Here is a 20,749-nt window from a genome sequence, read left to right on the forward strand (position 1 = left end):
AGTTTGGGAACCACTGGTGTAATTTACAGAACCAAACAACAAAATAAAGTCACCAAACCAGAAGGAGAAACAACAACAATTAATAAAAAGCATTCGCAGTACAAAGGGTCTCACAATTGCTCCAGTTAGAGCTATTAGTGTTGTAAACCCCTAACTGGATTTTTCTTGCCACATAAGTAAAAAAAAAAAAAAAGAGCGCTATGTAAAACCCAACGCGCTGAAACTGAAAACTAAAAAAAAACGAGTGCACTTGCGCTGCGTGGAAAATAAAAGGATAAAGTAGTGCAGAAATCATACTGAAAACATGGAGCCTCGTATGTTTTCGGTAGTTGGCCGGTGTGCTTGAGGCGGGCTAAAGTCCTGAAAAGGCATGACGTATGCCTTTCACTAATGAAATCAAGCAGATTTTATAAGGCAAGCCACGAACCAATGAAAGTGACAGGTGTAGTTAAAACCCAAAAGAGATTTCAACGGGAACGGAGCGCTTGTGCGCTCAACCCTAAAGATGCAGCATATTGTTATATATTTTTAGAGTCCTTGGTGGCTGAAATCCGTTAAAGGGTTCAATTTTTTTGACCGGATGAGGTTATAACTTGTATAATTCTGCATTTCTTTAACAGATAAACATGCACGCATACTTTGATGGGTGTCAGGTTTCAGCACATTACACTGCTAAAAAATAATAATAAAGCCACATTGAAACGTTAGCATAATAACAGATCTGCATGTTGAGATATGCAGTAATTTAAGCAAATCTCATTCTAACTCCCCATGCTGCCGATATATGCAGCTACCGGCCTAAAAGTCATTAATCTTCGCACAGAGAATTACTCAAAAGAAGTCAAATTATCTGTATTTTTCTGCTTTTAAGAATAAATACACTCAGGAAACACAATGTTTTTTTTTGTCTGTATTTATCTGTAAAAATCAGTAAAAACTGAAAACCGGGAGCCCTACTTACCAGTATGTCAGCACATCCCAATAGGGGGTATCCAATTCAACATACATTTTAGAAAAGGGAAAGAACACAGTCACTGAGGTCTGGATAGGAGGCCTTAGTGCACTCTCGAAGTCGAAAACCAGCAGCTAATAGTCTGAAAAAGAGCAAAAAGTTGGGTGAAACCTGCAAAAAGCCAGTTTTCTTAAAGTAAAATCTTTTTTGATTCCACATTCAGAAAGGCATACCTACTTGCCCATAGATACGTTTTAGGTCTGCTCATTGAAACATTGCATCGTGTTTTTGTCTGCGGCTGCCTATGGGTGCGGGTCTTTCACTGTTGAACTTGGAGAAGACATCTTATTTCAGGACGTGTGACTGGCAAGGCATGTTTGATTACTAATTCATCTTCCATTCATTATAAAATTGAAAAAGTATTGTTCTGTTTCTAATATCACTAGCTGTTAATTATGTCAGGAATCTGCCCTTTCCTAAATCAAAATAAAATTAACACCCCACGTTGAGCAGTTCTCATGTGAGATGACTTGGCCCCATCTGTGTAGAAAGCCACAAACACCTAAGAACTCGCATAAATGGTTGTTGCCTTAGAATAACTTTGCAACAATTGGTGTTTTACCTTGCAATGGATATGGGTATCCCTTTAAGTACTGGAACTCGAAGTGTGGGGGTCATGGGCAATGTCCTCCAAAGAGGCCACAGCAAAAGAAACTGTGACCGCTTAATAGCAAATATTATATCAACCATACTCTTAATTCTATTCTGAAGCTCCCAGCATATATAGTGTCAAATCCACTAAAGTCTCAATGGTGTGTTTAAATCCTACAGGAGCAATATGTGTTATAAAATGCAGCATTTGTTAAAATTTCTCAAAATTTTGCTTTGAGAACAGTGGCTATATTCTCTACCATTGTTGTTCCCAAATATGTGTACTAATTACAGCAATTAGCCTGAGTAGCGACAGGGGCACCATTGAGTGGAGCTCAAGAGTGACTGCAGACAGCAAATTAACGTAGTGCACTACTAGTTCCAAAGTGTTTTCATTATGCAGTGCTTTTGTATTGATAACTTACCATATACAGCGTCAATTATGCTACTTTTGACAGACCCAGGCTTAGGTTGACAGTAGAATACGTTTTCCGAAGCATTTTGGTGTCAAGCTATACCTTTTTGAAACAGGCAGGATAAAGCGATTCAGTGCCTGCATAAGGGGAGTGCTGATGTACTGCCTTTATGTATACACCATCCCTGAGAAAATCCACACACGGCATATGCTAAAACAAGTTCAGTGTCTGTCTGACAAGGCACTGTGAAACTGATCATAGAGGTGTTCTCTTTAGACAGCATACATATGCCTCTGGTTGGGCATTAATTATATGGTGTCGCACAGCTGAGATCGCTCATCACATCTCTTAGATGGCAATGCTCCATCAGCAAAGGAAAAAAAGCCCAAACTCCTTTATTACTGGATCTAGTGCCCGTGAGCATCAGTAAATATATTGAAAGTGTTAGATGTCATTTGTTATGGGCTGTCGAGATGAGCAACCACGAATACTACGGCACCCTGAAAGCCTTTTTCGTCTGCGGGTTCTACCTTTTGGGAAATTAATGGATTTGGCAGACCCTGTAAATCCACTGAGGATAAGCTGATTACCAATGTTGAGTTTTTAAGGAAAGTAAATTTGTGATTTAAATTTGGTTTGCCAAAAAAAATTGATTGGCGATGTCAGGGGGCTGCTTCCCTAAATATACTGGGTGTAGATGCTTTATTTGCTCTTTTTGCTTGACTAATTTTTAGGTTGAGCGTAAGTGTTCGGCCTTGTGTAAGCTTTCAGTATACTTCTTATGGCTTAAAGTGATAATTGGTTGCAGTATCCTCTGAAATTTCTTGCTCACTAGTGGTCAGTTCTGCCTTTGTTTCCCTCCTTTATCTGTTCCAGCGCAGTGACTGACAACTGTATTATTCCACTTTGGTTTCTTTATCTGTTGCTATGAGTGACTATTTTTGTTATTTTGGTGCTCCCTTTTCACCATGGGTGTTTGAGGCTGGTAGCTGCCTGCGTTTTACTGCAGCATTCCGTTCCTCCCATATCTCCCATGTTGCTGACATTTGTTTTGGCTTTATTCCAGTGCTGCCCTTGTTTACCTCTGGTTCCTAAAATAAGCTTATTTTGCAAAAGAGACACTCAGTCATTTAGCTCACTGCTCAAGAAAGCCACACTATGCCCTTTCTGATAGAATGTGGCTAAAAGCAGTGATGTGAAATTTGCTGTGCCTCACATGAGTCTCTCTGAAGGGCCCCTCCCTGCCAGCACTCAAGAAAGCGCACACAGGGCATTGCTTATCTCCTTTTTTGGGGCCATAAATCTTCTCAGGCTTCTCTGCTTTTGTTAACTTTATTTGAGCTTTGTTGAAATGTGAGGGCTTGCAAGACTTTTCATCCTGTTAAAATGAAAATAAAATAGTTTTCCAGCCTTATTTTCCAATTTCTTTTCATAATGCAGTCATTATCTCGTCTCTCCTTAAGGGCTTGTTTATTATTGTTGTACACCTCTACCATAAAGACTTCCAGCACTAAAAGGGAAAATGCAAACAATGCAGCAGAAGTTACTGATCCCCAAGTTATTGTAATTTTTAAATAAAAGTCTCGGATTTTAATTCAGTAGTACACTCGCATTACGAAACGTGTTCTATAATATCCAAGTGCCTTTATACTGACGGAAAAAAACACTTTATTGAAGAATATCCAAAACAAATGCAGTGTAAAACTATTAAACTTCCACATAAGTTACAAAGTACACAAGAGGGTGTTAGTCGATTTTAATACTGTCTATAATACAAATGCAACCTGTTTTCAGAATGTTCTTCTTCTGAATTTCTTGTTTTGGTTGACACTAGAAATACCTATATTTTTACAATTAGCTTGAGCAACTGACAGCTGGATAAAAACCCAAAACACTAGTAGCTTATTTTCAAAGGTGCATGGGGAAACAAATCCTTTGCTAATAGCCACTCGAAAGGTTGTATCAAATATTTATCATTATTTTTATGAAATTTGTTTTGCACCACTTTGTTCCCCTGCTCAGAATAAGTCATCCACATGCACAAAACAGAGTTCTCCGTTAACTCTCGGTATTTTTTTATTTCATCCATTTTAAACCACGGTGAGCAACCTGTTTTGACAATGGCGACCCGTCTGCTCAAGCAAATAGAGCTGTATCATGAACATGAGAACAGGAAAACGAATCTGTGGTTTTGTTTCTCTGCACTGTCTGCACTAAGGGCTAGTGGTACTGGAACAATATTCAGATTGGGGGTGCTGCCTTTTATGTTATATCACGGAGGTCACCGGGACTGTGACAAATCCAAGCATCATACTAAGAAATCTGCTATAAGTGTAGCAAATGTGCAATTCTCATTCAGCAGGAGAGTGGCAAAGGAGGTGCATTTTGCAGCCCTGATGTGGCAGCGTACTGTCATTTACAGACAGCACATTTCCTTTGAAATGGCTACTAAATTTGCATAGACATGCACCTTTCCTGGTTAAAAAAAAAATTGCACTCAAAAGATAATGGAAATTGGGTTTCTGTGAATATTTATCATTTGAGCATCATTAAGTATAGTGCCATGATTTGTTTTGATTCTGTTAATGTTTTTTCCTCATGCTTTAGAATTACAAAAAAAAATGCTTTCCTTGTTGCTGATATATGTTGAAATATGTGATTAGTTAATTGACGGGTATTTCCATAGTGTACAGTTAATTGACAGGTACTTAAATGTTGTTGTGTGCTAGAAAAAAAACTGCCAGACTACAGCTTTTCCTTTCCCCTACTGTACCCCAGCAAGAGTGTGACCCTAGTCACTTCTACAAAATCCTCTCACTTTGTAGTCCTAGAAATAAAACTAGACACCAGTTTCCCAATAAGCAGCTATTTGTCAGAATAAATAGCCTGACATTTCACATTTGTCTTCAAATGCACTGAAAATATGACAAGAAAACACAAAATCTAAAGACATCTCTAATGCTCATTCACCTTCTGAACTCCAGTATCTTTATTTTCAGAGGAGCTGCTAATTCCGGCACTTATGCTAGAGGCCACTTTACAGATAAGCCACACAGTTTACTCTTGAGTCTTGGCACTCCTTGAAGTCTGTGCATCGTGTGACTGAACCTGCCTGCAGGAGGATGCCTGGTGGGTCACTAGGACAATGGGTTACTGTTACAATGGGTACTGTGGTGTCCAAAGTACAAACACTTTCATTACATTTCCAGTAGAAATGATACAGGAGACTTCAGCCATCCTCAAAATGAACAGAACATCAACTGACCATTTCTCTGGGTATGGATAAAGAAATACAATCCACTGAAGACCCTTGCCTAAGAAATATTTTAAGAACACTAGAGTGAATAAAGAAATGCCACACATCCCTCCTTACTTAAAGCCCAATATATAGTCAAAATGGCCTTCACTCTTCCGGTGATGGTGCATATGGTTTGACATCACGCATGCATTGGTGGTTCTGCTGTTCCCTGCTTCATGTCACCGTACTGTGGATATGAGCGATCTGTGTAACAAAAACTGCCCCGTGTGAGTCAGTAGTAGTCAACCAGGGTATCAAAGGGTATGACCTCTCTGTCTCAGTAAAGCTCCTCAAGTGTTGTAATATACTCTGACCACCTTGACAGGCCTGCAAAGGCCTGACCTCCTGGGAGTACAGCCAGCCCAGTGATGGGTATCTCTGGTGCATAGGGCAAGATAGACCTCGTACGCTGTACACCCAACAGCTCTGCACAACCCGCATCTCTGTTTGGCCCACAGGGTGTCATCCCCTAGGGTTTAGTAGGAACCAAAGCCCACTGATATCAGGCACCACTCCATGTATCCCTTGTGCTAACCATTGGAGCTGGCTCGCCAAGTAATAAAGTTCCACATCAGGCGCTGCTAAACCTCCATCGTCAGTGGGACGCTGGAGTTTAGTCAAGGTTACTCTCTGTCAACCTGCTCCCCATATTAACCATATCCGTATTGAATTAATCTCTTGGAATAGGGAGCCAGGCAGATATTTTGGAAGGGTGACAAAGAGGTAGGTTAGGCGAGGTAGGGCCACCATCTTCATAAGGGCAATCTCTCCTGCCACTGACAGGGGGAACATCCTCCAAAATGTGTGTGTGCTTGTTTTCTGAATCGCAAGTCCCACATTGCCCTCTAGAATGTCATCAGGCTCGTGGAATATTTTTACTCCAAGATATCTAAAAGTGGATGTCACCCAGGATAGGCCCCGCTGGTTCTTCGTCGGAGCTGTGCATTTCCGCACCGGAAAGATGTGGGATTTCTGCCAATTAATGCGCAACCCACTAGGTCTCCAAAGTTCTCAAGTAACTCTATCGAGCCCTTCAGCTCTTGATCGGAGTCCCAAAGGAAGAGCACCATATCAACCACGTATAGTGCTATCTTGTGATCCCATCTCTCAACTACCAGCCCCCTGTAGTGATCACCCGTCCTCCCCGCTTGAGCCAGAGGTTTTATTGCTATGAGAAACAATAAGGGTTATAGTGGACAACCCTGTCTTGTTTCTCTTCCCACTAGGTAAGGCTCCGATATTGTGCGTCCTTTCTGAACATGGGCCGGTAGTAACGTGGATAACAATCGTGTCCATCTGATAAATCCCTTCCCCTCCCCCATTTTCTCCAACACTTGATATAAATAATCCCATTGAAGACCATCTCAATATTGACCATTAATATCACTGCATTCTCTACCTCTGGGGACTGTTGCTGGAGGATAGATATCAAACGTCTAATACCGATGGCAGTGTTGCAGCGGGGTATGACGCTGGTCTGATCCTGATATATCAACTTGTCTATACGTGGTAGAAGGATATGTGTCGAGAATCTTGCTCAGGATTTTATAATCCATGTTCATCATGGATAATGGGTGGTAGAAGTGCACATCTTCTGCAGGGCGCCTGGTCTTTAGAAGTGGTATGACTGGCTTTATTTGTGGAGGGGGCGCAGGGAACCCATCTCCAGTGCCTCAGAATAAAAGGCACCAAGTCAGGGGGCTAGTGTATCCATATATGTGCTGTAAAATTCTGCTGGGAGCCCGTCCGCCTAGCACCTTCCCCATGGCCATTGTTTTAATGGCACCCTAGATTCTGGGATGGAAATATTACTTCCCCGGGCCAGGCCCTCTGCTCTGGATAGCTGTGGAAACTCTGTCAAGCAACGTAACTGTGAGGGAGAGATGTGGTCAGTGGGCGTGGCATATAGCGAGGTATACTGTTCAGCAAATCTGGCATTTATCTAACTCTGTCGATATAATCGGGTTCCTCTCATTCTCAATTTCTAGCGAACTCTTTCGAGAGGTGTTCACCAACCATAAGAGAGCCACCAAAAGTAACAGCCCTAATTTCGGGTCCCTGGGCCTCTCCAGCTCTAGGCTTTTGTAGTGTATCTTTGTGTTCCCTAATTTCCTTCTCAAGGGTTCTCTTAACCCCTACCACTTTGGCCATACATTTACCCCTGATCACCGTCTTAAAGGCCTACCATTCCACCGCTCGAGAGGTCACTGTGGCATCATTATCCACAAAATAGGTTTGGATGGACTCGCTAGTTGGATGTCGGTAGGCCATATTTTCCAGTGTTCCCATCCTGAGCCCCCAGTCTGGTATTCAAGGGCGTTCTCTATGGCGCACTATCGAGAGCAACAGTGGGTTGTGGTCTGATCCCGTGCGGCATAGGTATTCTGCAACACATACAGTGCTGTGACATCAGGGGATGCCAAGAAAGCATCCAGTCTGACATGAAGGTCATATAGTCTTGAATAGAACGAGTAATCCCGTTCTATAGGGTGGATGTTTCTCCTTGTGTCCAAAAGGCCCCAGTGGTGTTGCCCATTAGTGAATGCTTTGGCTGTGCGCTTTATTGGGGAGTGTGGTAACGGGGGATGCGATCTATCGAGCTCAGTGTTAGAGACACAGTTTAAGTCCCCCCCCCCCCCCCCCCCATAAGAGTTGCTTCGGTTAAGTAAGGCCCTAGTGTATTTGATAATGATGCAAGAAAGGGCCCCTGATCGTGGTTAGGTCCTTTTACCTCTACTATTGTGATGTCTTGACCTTACAGCTGTCCAGAGACCAACACGTAGTGGCCCTCTGGATCTATCAGTTTTGTTTTCTGAAAGGGGACCCTGGTGTGAATCCACAGTAGGACCCCTCTGACAAATGCAAATTATGTTGTGGCATACACTTACATCACTTGGTGGTGGCTTTGACTTTTTGACCTGTGAGGTGTGTTTCCTGGATAATTGCAATGTGTGAATGTGTGTGGGGGCGGGGGGTTGTGGTGTCCCCGGCTCTCTCCTTATGCGTCAGGAGTCCCACAGTGCTGTCCCGCTCGGGCCCCCGTTCAGCCATTACATGTATGACCCTTGATCCGGGCCTGCTCAGGGTCTGGACAGAGTAAGACTGTGGAGCTCCGCTGCTGCCTCCAGTCAGTCAGAGCCCAATGTTGCAGCACTCCCGGAAGCCCCCCTTCATGGGGCCAGGAAGACACCTGCTCCGTCGCTCCCACTCACCAGGGTCTTTGTGCTGATCTCCTCCTGGGACAGCGGGCAGGTGACAGCCCAGGGCAGCTTGTCTTTTCTGCAGCTTTTTTTTTTTCCTTCGCTCCCCCTTTCTCGGCCTTCAGCCCGCCTCCAGGTGTTTCCAGAGTCATCGGTTATAGGCCATCTGGCCTATTTGGGGTGCCTCCCCGCTCCGCAGGCTCTCGTCCCTAGGCCCGTGGCTCAGGCTCTCACACCCCTCTCACTCTGGGGATTACAGGTCTGCGGGTCGCCACTTCGTCCAGTGCTGTCGATCCATCTGTTTATTCAAGGCGCTCAGCCCTCAGCTCCCCCGAGCGTTGCCATTTTGGGATCAGGGCTCTGGACCAAACGATGACCACGACCCTAATGGGGGAGCCCAGCTAGGTCGAGGGTGCATTAGCTTATGTCTCCAGGGGCCATGGGCTCAGGATTCTTTTGGATGGCTGACACCAGCAGGGAGCCTTTTCACAGTGTGTTACTCCATGGGCTCCAAGCCACTCCCCCTTGCTTCATTTGCTTGGAGCCTAATCCCTAGTCAAATGAGGGCATGCCCCTTATAGTCACACTAATGCACATTAAACACCAGCACAATCCATATTACAGAACTGGCCACCCAAGCTTCTGCAGCCCTGTTTGTAATTTCATAGTGTCTATGGGTGTAAAGTGGGCACAAATGTCTTTTTCTCCCACTGCACACTATGTATAAAACAGCCTTATGTACACTAACGTGGTGATTTTATGAGTGAGATACAGTTTGGTAGCCAAAAAAGTTGTAACCAGAAAACCCTGTTTCTGAGCTCTGTGTGCAGGCATGCTCTACTGGCACAGTTTTTCTGAGTGTAGAGTGGGCATTTCCTTTGAAAACGGTTCCAGTATCCTGTTTCCTTTCTGTGCACTCTACTGACACCACAGGAATATGTGTGCTTCGTTTCCCATTCTAGAGAGCATATATTGACTCCAAAAAATGTCTGAGCTTGTGAAGAACAGAGGATATTAATTGCTTCTTTGTGTGAGGATTCATAGAAGTGGTCATGAAAGCACAATGCAAATGAGGTAAAAACCTAAAAAGTTGGAACTTTGTGAGAAAATATATGCATTTTCCCACTTTTCTTGGGGCAGTTGTGATAACAGAATGCTTAACTTAGAATTTTTTTTTGATGTAACACAAAGGCAAACATACTTTAAAAAAAATGAAGCTATGTTCCTGATCATATCCAAATGGATTCTCTACAATGCAGTAGTTTTAGAAACATCTGATTTACAATTATTTAATAATAAACAACTTCTCTCGGACAAACTGGATTTTTGACCTTTAATTATTTCTAGGTTCTGGATTATAGGCAGAAGCCATCTTTGTGATTGTTATACATTGCAGCTGCACTGCCTGTCCTCTGCCCGAACCATGCAGTAGCATGAAGAGAACAGACAGAAGCTTGTCCTTATCCCACTCCCCTCTCTTTCACCCAACCTGTCCATCCTCCACTGGCCTCCCCTCTATCAATTTCCACATACTCTGAGGTGGTGCTAAATGGTTGCAGTTTTCTCCTTGGAATGAGGAAAAAGGCATTGTAAAGGACTTAGAATATCTGGGTTCATGCAGTACTTCCTCAGTCTAGATGGAAAACTCGGACTAGCGGGAATGTGGTGGTGAGGGACAGTAGAAATAAAATAATGGCCTCCACAGCCGTGGGGTGAAGGTCATTAGATTTACTCTTTCCATAAACAACTCCTGCTGTTTGAAGTTGTCCCTCAAACTTTTACAACATTAGCAGGAATCTCCATGACGGTGGTTCCTGCCAATGGTAAGCAATTTCTGTGGGACCACATTGGACCACAGGATGTCTGTCAGGGTGATGGAGTGAATTCTTCTGTTGCTCTGATGGACATACACCCATCTTCAAACTCTAAATCAGGCCCTCTGTTTTTCTTGGATTAAAAAAAATATATATATATACGGATTGGGCCATTTGAAATGCTAGGAAGAAGTGAACTTTCCTTTGGAGGTAATCGTTATACCATCGGTTGGCACAGAAGATATTGCAGTGATTCTGCTTGGAGATGCTGTTGCTAATTAAGTGCCTGTATCGTTCCAGTTCTCCCTCCCACAGTCTCCTCCACAAAACCCTTCCCCCTTATCTAGCCATTCTGAACTATTGTGATGTTAACCTTAAAATCGGAATTCCTGAAATGTGAGCTTTGGAGGGCATCTGCTCCTGAGGAATATCTGGCCCTGACAATAAAATTTTTAGTTTGCATGTGTCAAAATTCAGTGGAAAATTACAATCAAGGCTGTAATGTTTCTGGATCATGTCAGTAGTCCTAAATCTCTGCTCTGCAGTTGGGGCATGCTTCACAACCAGACATAATCAACTGACTTTGTGAATTGGTCCTGGTGATTCTATGTGCCTTTTTAGGTCAAGCACACAAGTGCTTTTCGACCTGTTTGTAAGTATTCTGTAGGCTTTTACCCATGCCTATCTCATGCCCATCACTTTCACTCCTTAGTGTGCTTGCCTTCCAAAAATGTCTTGCTGTCACTGGTAAATGCTTTGTCCCGCCTTGGGGCGGTTTTGTTACCGTCTTGCAGACTGACCCTGCTGCATGGATTAGTGCATGATTCCTGGCATACTTCAACGTGGGCAAACAATTTGTTTCCTTTGTCTCTCCCCTTTGTGATTCATGACAGCCATGGTGCTCACAGCGCGAACTCCATCGGCAATATTGAAACACTGGTCACATTGTTCACACCGTTACCTAATTAGAGGTATTTCTTTTCTCTCCCCTTCACGCTCAATAGTTTTCACAAAAACACTTGTAATTTATAAATGATTTGCGTAAAAAAACACAGAAATCCTCAAAGCGGCTCTCCCAACACAACGGGAGAGCCAACACTACGGTATTCACTGCACTCGGGAAAACGGGCCACATAATGCTTTGTAGGTCATTACTTTAATTTAAAAAAAACAACAAACATTTTTGCTCATAAGTCAGCGTATGGTGGTCCTCGGACAATGGGGCCACCCCCAAAGCATTCACGGCAGCGTGGTCTTTCTTTCTACATTGTCTCTGGGTCCTCTCACTAGGTTAGTGGGAGACCCCAAAATAACCCCTCCCACCATTCAATGTCTAATTGATATTTCTCATGGCGGGAGCGTTTGTTTTACACCTGGGCGTAGTTTGTGTTTTAAGGGTCTTGTTTGTAATAATATTGCAATAGGCCTGCTAGAAAATGTAATGCACTAGGGCCTCTAAGGGGCTAAATATATGGTTACACTGCATTAGTTTCTGCCATTTTCTTTTCATGTGGTTATGCCTTCTCGTGGCTATTTATTTGCATGACCATTTTACTGACGCATGCTATTTTCATTGTGGTGTTTTCTAGTAGCTGTTTTAAGCATTGCTGTCAACATATATTACAATATTTGCAGCACTCAAACTTGCCCCATAAAGCTTTGCAGGGCGTTACTTTTACAAAACATTTTTGGTCATAACTCGGCATATGGTGGTCCTAGGACAGAGAGACCACCTTCAAAGCATTCATCACAACATGCTCTTTCTGTCTACATCATCTCTGGATCCCCAGACTGTTAGTGGGGATCTCAAAATAATAACCCCTCCAACCATTCAGTGTCTTTTTAAGTTTTGATGGCTGGAACTTTTGTTTTGCAGCTGGCTGTAATTTTGTTTTAAGGACCTTGTTTGGTATATCATTGCAGTTGGCCTGCTTGCTTGCACTACATTCTAGGGGCTAAATATATGGTTACACTAAATTACTTTCTGCCATTTTCTTTGTATGTGATTATACCCTCTAGGGGCTAACTATATGGTTACATGACTGTTTCTTACAAGTGCTATTTTTATTGTAGTTTCCCCTGGGGGTGGTCTGAGCGTTACAGTCAACATACTACAATATTCACAGGCACAAAAACTTGCCCCATAATGCTTTGCAGGGCATTACTTTGACAAAACATTTTTGCTCATAACTCAGCCTGTGGTGGTCCTAGGACAGGGAGACCATCTTCAAAACATTCACCACAACGTGCGCGTTGTCTCTACATCATCTCTGGGTCCCTACACTCTAATAGTGGGGACTCCAAAATAATAACTCCTCCCACATTCATTGTCTTTGTAAACTCTCTCATGGTTGTTTGTTTTACATATGGTAGTTGCTTGTATTTTAAAGGCCTTGTTTGTAATTTCATTTCAATAGGCTTGCTAGCCCTAAAAATGTATAATGTGCTAGGCCCTCTAGGGGCTAAATATATGGTCTGGCTGCATTACTTTCTGATATTTTCTTTTCGTATGGTTATGCCCTCTAGGGGCTAACTATAGGGTTACATGACCATGTTTCTTACAAATGCTATTTTCATTGTGGTGTCCTCTAGGGGCTGTTCGGAGCATTAGTCTTATGCCAAACATTTATTTCTGATAAAGGGTTTTTATTGGGCTTACATGATAATTAGATATGTTTTAGTAATCTCTTGTTATTGCAGTTATGACCATGATTCAGGTCAACTTAACATCCTAATTACACTATGCCTGTTTGAACACTCTTGATATGTTTGGGTGACACTTCCAGTTTATTTCTCTTGTTACTCCTCTGTGGCTGTCTTTTGTCTTTTTGGGGGGGAATTGTGTTAGCTAGCCAGCAGCTCTGACAATGGGGTGGTGAAAGTGGTATTCTGTTGGAATTAACATGGCAGATTTAAATTAGGATGCTAAATGCCAACATTTTCATTTTTGGCTGAAGATAGTGGAAGAAGGTAAATGGAAGAGCTGTGTTATATGCAGAGCCACTAGAATTATGTGGCAGGAAAATACCAAAATTTGAGGCAGGCTGACCAGTTTATTTGGCAAGAAAAGTCCAGTTAGGCATTTACAATGCCAATAGCTCTCACTCAAGCAAATGTGTGTCTCATTGCTTTGCAAATGCTTGTTTTCCTTGTTGGACGTTTCTGAGATTTGTTGACAGGTGGTTGCCTGGTCTTCCCTGATGTTGTTATTTTACCAGATGACTGAGTAGAATGCTGGGGGTGAGAAACAGTATTTTAATTAGGGGATAAATGACTGAAAGCCTGTTAGGGTGGGGAAGCTTCTAGGGGGAGGAGGCTGCACAGGATCTAATCTGGCTGCTTCCTCACCTGCCTGGCTTAACCCTTGGGATGCAACCACTCCCAACTTAGTGTTGTCCATCAAGGCTCTCAAAGAAAGAGTTAAGCCTCGAGATTCAACTAGAAAATTCCTCGCACCTGCTCGCAGAATTACTTCATGAGCTTATAATTAATGGGAGATGCCCCCTTTAAGCTAATTTTGTGTCATTAGCACTTTAACTTCAAGGTCAGCTTGTCACTCCAGCTGCCACGGTCTTCCCGCTTCTCCTCACTTGACCCCAAGCCTGGCCCTAGGGCAGTGAACCACACAGCCAGCAGCATGACCAGTGGATACCAACCACCTGGCTTAGAGCAGGCCAGTGAGGCTTTGGGGGTGATGGGGCATGAGCATGACAGAGGTCCAATGTCCATATTCTGTTGCCTGTGTTTGTTACAGCAGGAGTGCAAGGCGTCCTCTGATCCTCACAATGCTTATTCAGCCCAGCCTCAAGACACTAGCCCAACTATGCAAGGCCTACACCACAGGATGCCACCCCTAGGCTGGATATGGGGTTGGGAGGCAAAAGGGAGAGAGCATACTGGGGCCACAAGCCACTCTTGAACCTGGTTATCCCGTTTCCATAGCTACTGGGCTCAACCTACTGTTGTAATGGCAGCTAAGGTCATACGCACCTCTCTGCCTTAACCCTACCCCGACCTCAGTCTGGTGGCTAATACATACAGCCAGCAATTGCAAGGGAGATGTTGAAAGAGCAGTCAGCCTTAACTAGTCTTGTTTGTCTCTTAGCTATGTGTGGTAGCCTGGGTGAGTTTTAACCAGATGTTGAGGATTTGGGCTATCTCCGCTTCTTACTCCCATCGGCATCCACTCTCCTCACTCGCCACTTACTGTCTGCCATCCGGGTGATGTTCGTAACTGCAGACCCACTCAAGCCCCCCCCCCCTGGGGCCACTTCTCGACTCTTCAGCTGTCTTCAAACACCACTGTCAGCCGCTTAAAAACGTCCTTAGTTGGACTCCAAGCTGCGAGTACACTGGATACACTAGTGGGCTGTAGGCTGTGGGCACTTGAAAAGCCCTGTAAATGGCTGATTATTGCTCCCCTGGCGAAGCGTGCATGGTGTAGAGAGCCACCCGGACTCTCCTTTTATTTGTATCCAGTTCCGCGTGTCCGGATGGAACGCGGAACCAAGTTTATATAATAAAGTATGGGCTACGCTGATGGAGTTTCTCCCCTAGACCAGCAACCAAGTGCACGCGTGATCATTTCCCTCGGGCCTTAGGCGTGGCCCTCACAGCACGTTACAGTGGTGACGAGCGGGCTACTGATAACCCTGCGTCGCAGCCAGGTCCCGAGACGGCCGATGGACAGCCCTGGTAGTGGAAAATAACAAGACCGGGGCAGCGACTTCATGCCCCGCTGAAAAAGGTGTCGAGCAGGTGTGCAGCCAGGCGGGCGCTCGGCCGAACAGGCAAGAAGCGCGCCGCGCCCTGTTCTGTGAGGCACGCCCGCCTCCCTTCCGATAAGAATCTCCCGACTGTGTCCTGGAGCCCCGTAAGGATTTGCCGTGACCTGAAAGGGGCGCGCGCAGGAAAGAAAAGATTGCAAGCGGCCTCACCTTCGGCACCGGAGCGAAGACCACGCTCGTACCCAGAGCCCCTGCAGCACCACGTGGGGGCTGTGCACGGCTCAACACACGCGCACACCCCACCTCCAGGGAGCGAGCCGCTCAGGCTGCCCTCCCCAGGGAGGGGGAACGCAGCACAGGAGCCCTAGTCCAGTAAGAAGGGAGGGCAGAAGGCCCTAAAAAAAGGTACAGAACACCCCATAGAGGAAAGAGCACGTGTGGGGGGAAAAAAAAAGAGGTACCACTATAATAAGAATAGGAACATCATGAGCGCCCCACCGCAGGAAAACCCCCAGTTGCCAGTGCTCACTCCTCAGTAACGGCGCTGCCCCCATTCAGCCAACTGATTGACCCGCCCACAGACTCTCCAAGATGGCACCTATGGTTAAACAGATTAGAAAATTAGTTCTGCGCCACAAGAGAGACGGGCGGCGCAGTGCACAGATCTCTTATGCTGCTCATGGGAGGAGATGAGCTGCAAGAATTGTTTGATGCACTCCCTAACACTGGCGATAAGTCGGACTTCAATGCGGCAGTGGAAGCTCTGAACAAGCATTTTGACCCGCAACTAAATTCAGACTTTGAGCGTTTCAAACTCCTGCAGGCTCAACAAACTGATGCCGAGTCAATGGACATGTTCTACGCACGACTAAGGAAACTAGCAAGCTCGAGTGTAGGCCTTAATCAACAAGAGGAGATCAGAGCACAGATTATTCAAGGATGCCGATCAAATGCACTAAAGAAGCTCATCCAACGCCAGCAAGGTATGCCCCTCGATGACATCTTGGTGTTGGCGCGTTCACGCGAGCTATCAGCAGTGAGGGCGGATGCCATGGCGGCAGTAAGGGGACAATCACTGGCAGCTGCGTCAACCGCACATCCATCCAGTCCAGGTGAAAGAAGAGCAGGTAGATGCCTTCCAAATTAGCCAACCCTCAGGGCGAAAGGCGAACTTTGTCAGACAGAGCGCACAAGTCTGCAGAAGCTGCGGGTATGATTACAAACCACCAATGGTGTGCCCAGCGAAAGCAAAAACATGCGACAAGTGCGGCAAAGATAACCACTTGCGAGAGTGGGCAGGTCAGGTAAAGGCAGGCAAGGAAACCAGAAAGGAAGGGACACCAAGGTTAGAAGCGTGACCAAGGAGACTGAGTCTGGTGAGACCACAGCTCAAAGAACTCCAGCCTTCGAAGAGGATGAAGACGAAGACATTTTTGTGATCTCGTTCACTGGTGGGAGGCAACAGAAAAAGCGACCACCACCCATGAGCAAAGTCCAGATCAACGGCAAGTCGGCGATGGTGCTCATAGATACAGGAGCATCTGTGAATGTGATGGATGAGACTCTGTTCAGACAGTTGACTCCAGCACCATCGCTTGCCCCAACTACCACTAAAATTTACAACTATGGGGGCAGAGAGCCACTTCCTCTAAAGGGTGCGGTATATGACTCGAATGCGTGGTTAACGAATTTCCGCAGCTCTTTGAAGGACTGTGGCGACTCAAAGGTAAAAGTGTCAAGTTACACATAGATCACAGAGTTACACCCGTTGCCCTCAGACACCGACGCGTTCCGTTTCATCTGCGACCAGCCGTGGAAAAGGAACTACAGCTGCTTGAAGACCAAGGAGTGATTGAGAAGGTAGAAGGGCCCAAACCGTGGGTGTTGTTACGGGACGTTGGTAATAGCGCCAAGCCCTAAGCAACCTGGCGCCATCCGTCTGTGTTGATACGCGCCTCCCCAATAAGGCCATTAAAAGAGAGCAGCATATAACGCCTACGGTGGATGATATCATAGCGGATCTGAATGGTGCACAGTAGTTCTCGAAATTGGACCTCAATGCCGGGTATCATCAGCTGGAGCTGGAACCTGACAGCAGGAATATCACTACTTTTTCAACGCATGTGGGACTTCGGCGATACAAGAGACTGAGCTTTGGGGTATCTTCGGCTGCCGAATTATTCCAAAATGTGATTAGGGAGACGCTCTCAGGACTGCAAGGGGTGATCAATTTGAGTGATGACATCCTCATCTACTCCAAAACCAGAGAAGAACATCATCGACACCTCAGGGCTACACTGCAGAGGTTATCAGAGGCAGGGTTAACACTCCACAAGAAAAAGTGTGCGTTCTATCAGACGTCAGTGGAGTTATTCGGCTATGTTTTTTCAAAAGATGGTCTACAGGTGGACCCTCGTAAAAGCGGATGCCATCCGTCAAGCGTCGATTCCGAAAAACACCACAGAAGTTAGAAGCTTCCTGGGCATGGCAACCTATTGTGGAAGGTTTATTCCGCAACTTGCGACCATGGCGGAACCCCTCAGACAGCTCACAAAAACTGGGCATCGGTGGAAATGGAGCCCTATGGCGGACAAGGTGTTTGCTGACATCAAGACAGCGCTGCTAGACAAGTCAACAATGGCTTACTTTAACCATCACCGACTGTAAGGAAATGCCTCCTTGGCATGGTTACCCCATGACTTTTTGCCTTTGCTGATGCCAAGTTATGATTTGAAAGTGTGCTGAGGCCTGCTAACCAGGCCCCATCACCAGTGTTCTTTCCCTAAACCTTTGTTTCCACAATTGGCACACCCTGGCATCCAGGTAAGTGCCTTGTAACTGGTACCAAGGGCCCTGATGCCAGGGAAAGTCTCTAAGGGCTGCAGCATGTCTTATGCCACCCTGGGAACCCCTCACTCAGCACAGACACACTGCTTGCCAGCTTGTATGTGGTGGTGGGGAGAAAATGACCAAGTCAACATGGCACTCCCCTCAGGGTGCCATGCCAACCTCACAGTGCCTACAGGTATAGATAAGTCACGCCTCTAGCAGGCCTTACAGCCCTAAGGCAGGGTGCACTACACCATAGGTGAGGGCATAGGTGCATGAGCACTATGCCCCTGCAGTGTCTAAGCAAAACCTTAGCCATTGTAAGTGCAGGGTAGCCATAAGAGTATATGGTCTGAAAGTCTGTCAAACACGAACTCCACAGCACCATAATGGCTACGCTGAAAACTGGGAAGTTTGGTATCAAACTTCTCAGCACAATAAATGCACACTGATGACCGTGTACATTTTATTGTGAAATACACCCCAGAGGGCATCTTAGAGATGCCCCCTGAAAACATACCCGACTTCCAGTGTGGGCTGACTGGTTTTGCCAGCCTGCCACACACCAGACATGTTGCTGGCCACATGGGGAGAGTGCCTTTGTCACTCTGTGGCTAGTAACAAAGCCTGTACTGGATGGAGGTGCTTCTCACCTCCCCCTGCAGGAACTGTAACACCTGACGGTGAGCCTCAAAGGCTCACCCCCTTTGTTACAGCGCCACAGGGCATTCCAGCTAGTGAAGATGCCCGCCCCCTCCGGCTACAGCCCCACTTTTGGCGGCAAGGCCGGAGGAGATAATGAGAAAAACAAGGGGGAGTCACTGGCCAGTCAGGACAACCCCTAAGGTGTCCTGAGCTGATGTGACTCTAAATTTAGAAATCCTCCATCTTGCAGATGGAGGATTCTCCCAATAGGATTAGGGATGTGCCCCCCTCCCCTCAGTATTGAGTATTTAGGGGCCCCCAGTACCAAGCAAGATAGATTCCTGCAACCTGAAGACGAAGGACTGCTGACCTGAAGCCCTGCAGAGAAGACGGAGACACCAACTGCTTTGGCCCCAGCCCTACCGGCCTGTCTCCCCACTTCGAGAAATACTGCAACAGCGACGCGTCCCCCAGGGTCCAGCGACCTCTGAAGCCTCAGAGGACTACCCTGCATCTAAAAGAACCAAGAACTCCTGAGGACAGCAGCCCTGTTCCATAAAGACTGCAACTTTGCAACAAAGAAGCAGCTTTTAAAGACCACTCGTTTCCCACCGGAAGCGTGAGACTTTCCACTCTGCACCCGACGCCCCCGGCTCGACCTGCGGAGAACCAACACTGCAGGGAGGACTCCCTGGCGACCCTGTGAGTAGCCAGAGTTGACCCTCCCTGAGCCCCCCCCCCCCCCAGCGACACCTGCAGAGGGAATCCAGAGGCTCCCCCTGACTACGACTGCCTGCTTCTAAGAACCCGACGCCTGGTAAAGACACTGCACTCGCAGCCCCCATGACCTGAAGGATCCGACCTCCAGTGCAGAAGCGACCCCACGGTGGCCCTCTCCCTTGCCCAGGTGGAGGCTACCCCGAGGAGCGCCCCCCCCCCCCCCCCCCCCACTTGCCTGCCTGCTGGGCTGAAGAGACCCCTGGGTCTCCCATTGAAACCTATTGCAAACCTGACACCTGTTTGTACTCTGCACCCGGCCGCCCCCATGCCGCTGAGGGTGTCCTTTTTGTGCTGACTTGTGTCCCCCACAAAATCCCCCTGGTCTGCCCTCCGAAGACGCTGGTACCTACCTGCTGGCAGACTGGAACCGGGGCACCCCCTTCTATGTGTTTTGGGTACCACTTTGACCTCTGCACCTGACCGGCCCTGAGCTGCTGGTGTGATAACTTTGGGGTTGCCCTGAACCCCCAACGGTGGGCTACCTTGGACCCAACTTTGAACCCTGTAGGTGGTTTACTTACCTGCAAAACTAACAAACGCTTACCTCCCCAGGAACTGTTGAAATTTGCACTGTCTAGTTTTAAAATAGCTTATTGTCATTTTTGCGAAAACTGTACATGCTATTTTGCTGATGCTGAAAACGCCGGTCAAGAAGGATCCCTTCCTAGCAGTGGATGTTATCATCTGCACCCCAACCCGGTGCCGAACAGTCAGCTCAGAGACTTTCTGTACTTTGGGTTCCTAGGAAACAACATTGGGTCATCATTGCTTGCTCACCAGCGGGGTTTCATCCCTGAGACGTTGTATCCTTTTATTCTGTTTTGGTATTTTGTGTGCGTATATCTCATCCTTGCGTTCTTCGTTTTCTGTTCTGTTTCTCTTCTCTTCTCTGTGAAGTAAAACATGGGAGGGATGTAGAGAGCCACCCGGACTCATTTTATTTGTATCCAGTTCCGTGTGTCCGGATGGAACACGGAGCCGAGTTTATGTAATAAAGTAGGGGCTGCGCTGATGCAGTTTCCCCCTAGACCAGCAACCAAGTGCACGCATGATCATTTCCCTTGGGCCTTAGGCGTGGCCCTCATGACACGTTACACGTGGGATGGAGGACCGAGGGCAGGGTGCAAAGCGGGAACAGCAGCGGGAGCAGTTGGGACGATTGGTGGCGGGGCAGCTATTGAGCAGTGTTAAAGCTAACTAAGGGCATTTGATGTCGTTGTACATTTTGCCGTAGCCAATCTTATTTCTGTGTGTAATGCAGTTTTTAAAAAATAAGGACTTTCATATTTGCAATCCTTTCGGACAAAGATAAGACCTTCCAGCACTCTAAATACGTCACTTTTTCCCACTGCACCAGCCAGTATTCAGTTCTGTTATTGCCTGGTTACAGAGTTCTGCAGTGTTAGTATTAACCATCATAACTTTCATAACGTAAAA

The 20,749-nt window shown here is 46.1% G+C and overlaps 1 protein-coding gene across 2 annotated transcripts in view; it reads left to right on the plus strand.

Moving 5' to 3' along the window:
• The window catches only part of LOC138300753 (nucleolar RNA helicase 2-like), a 338,402-nt gene that overhangs the window by 799 nt on the left and 316,854 nt on the right, over positions 1-20,749 (plus strand). The gene's annotated exons all lie outside the window — the stretch shown is intronic.

Source organism: Pleurodeles waltl, chromosome 6, assembly GCF_031143425.1.
Source record: "Pleurodeles waltl isolate 20211129_DDA chromosome 6, aPleWal1.hap1.20221129, whole genome shotgun sequence".
Classification (NCBI taxonomy): domain Eukaryota; kingdom Metazoa; phylum Chordata; class Amphibia; order Caudata; family Salamandridae; genus Pleurodeles; species Pleurodeles waltl.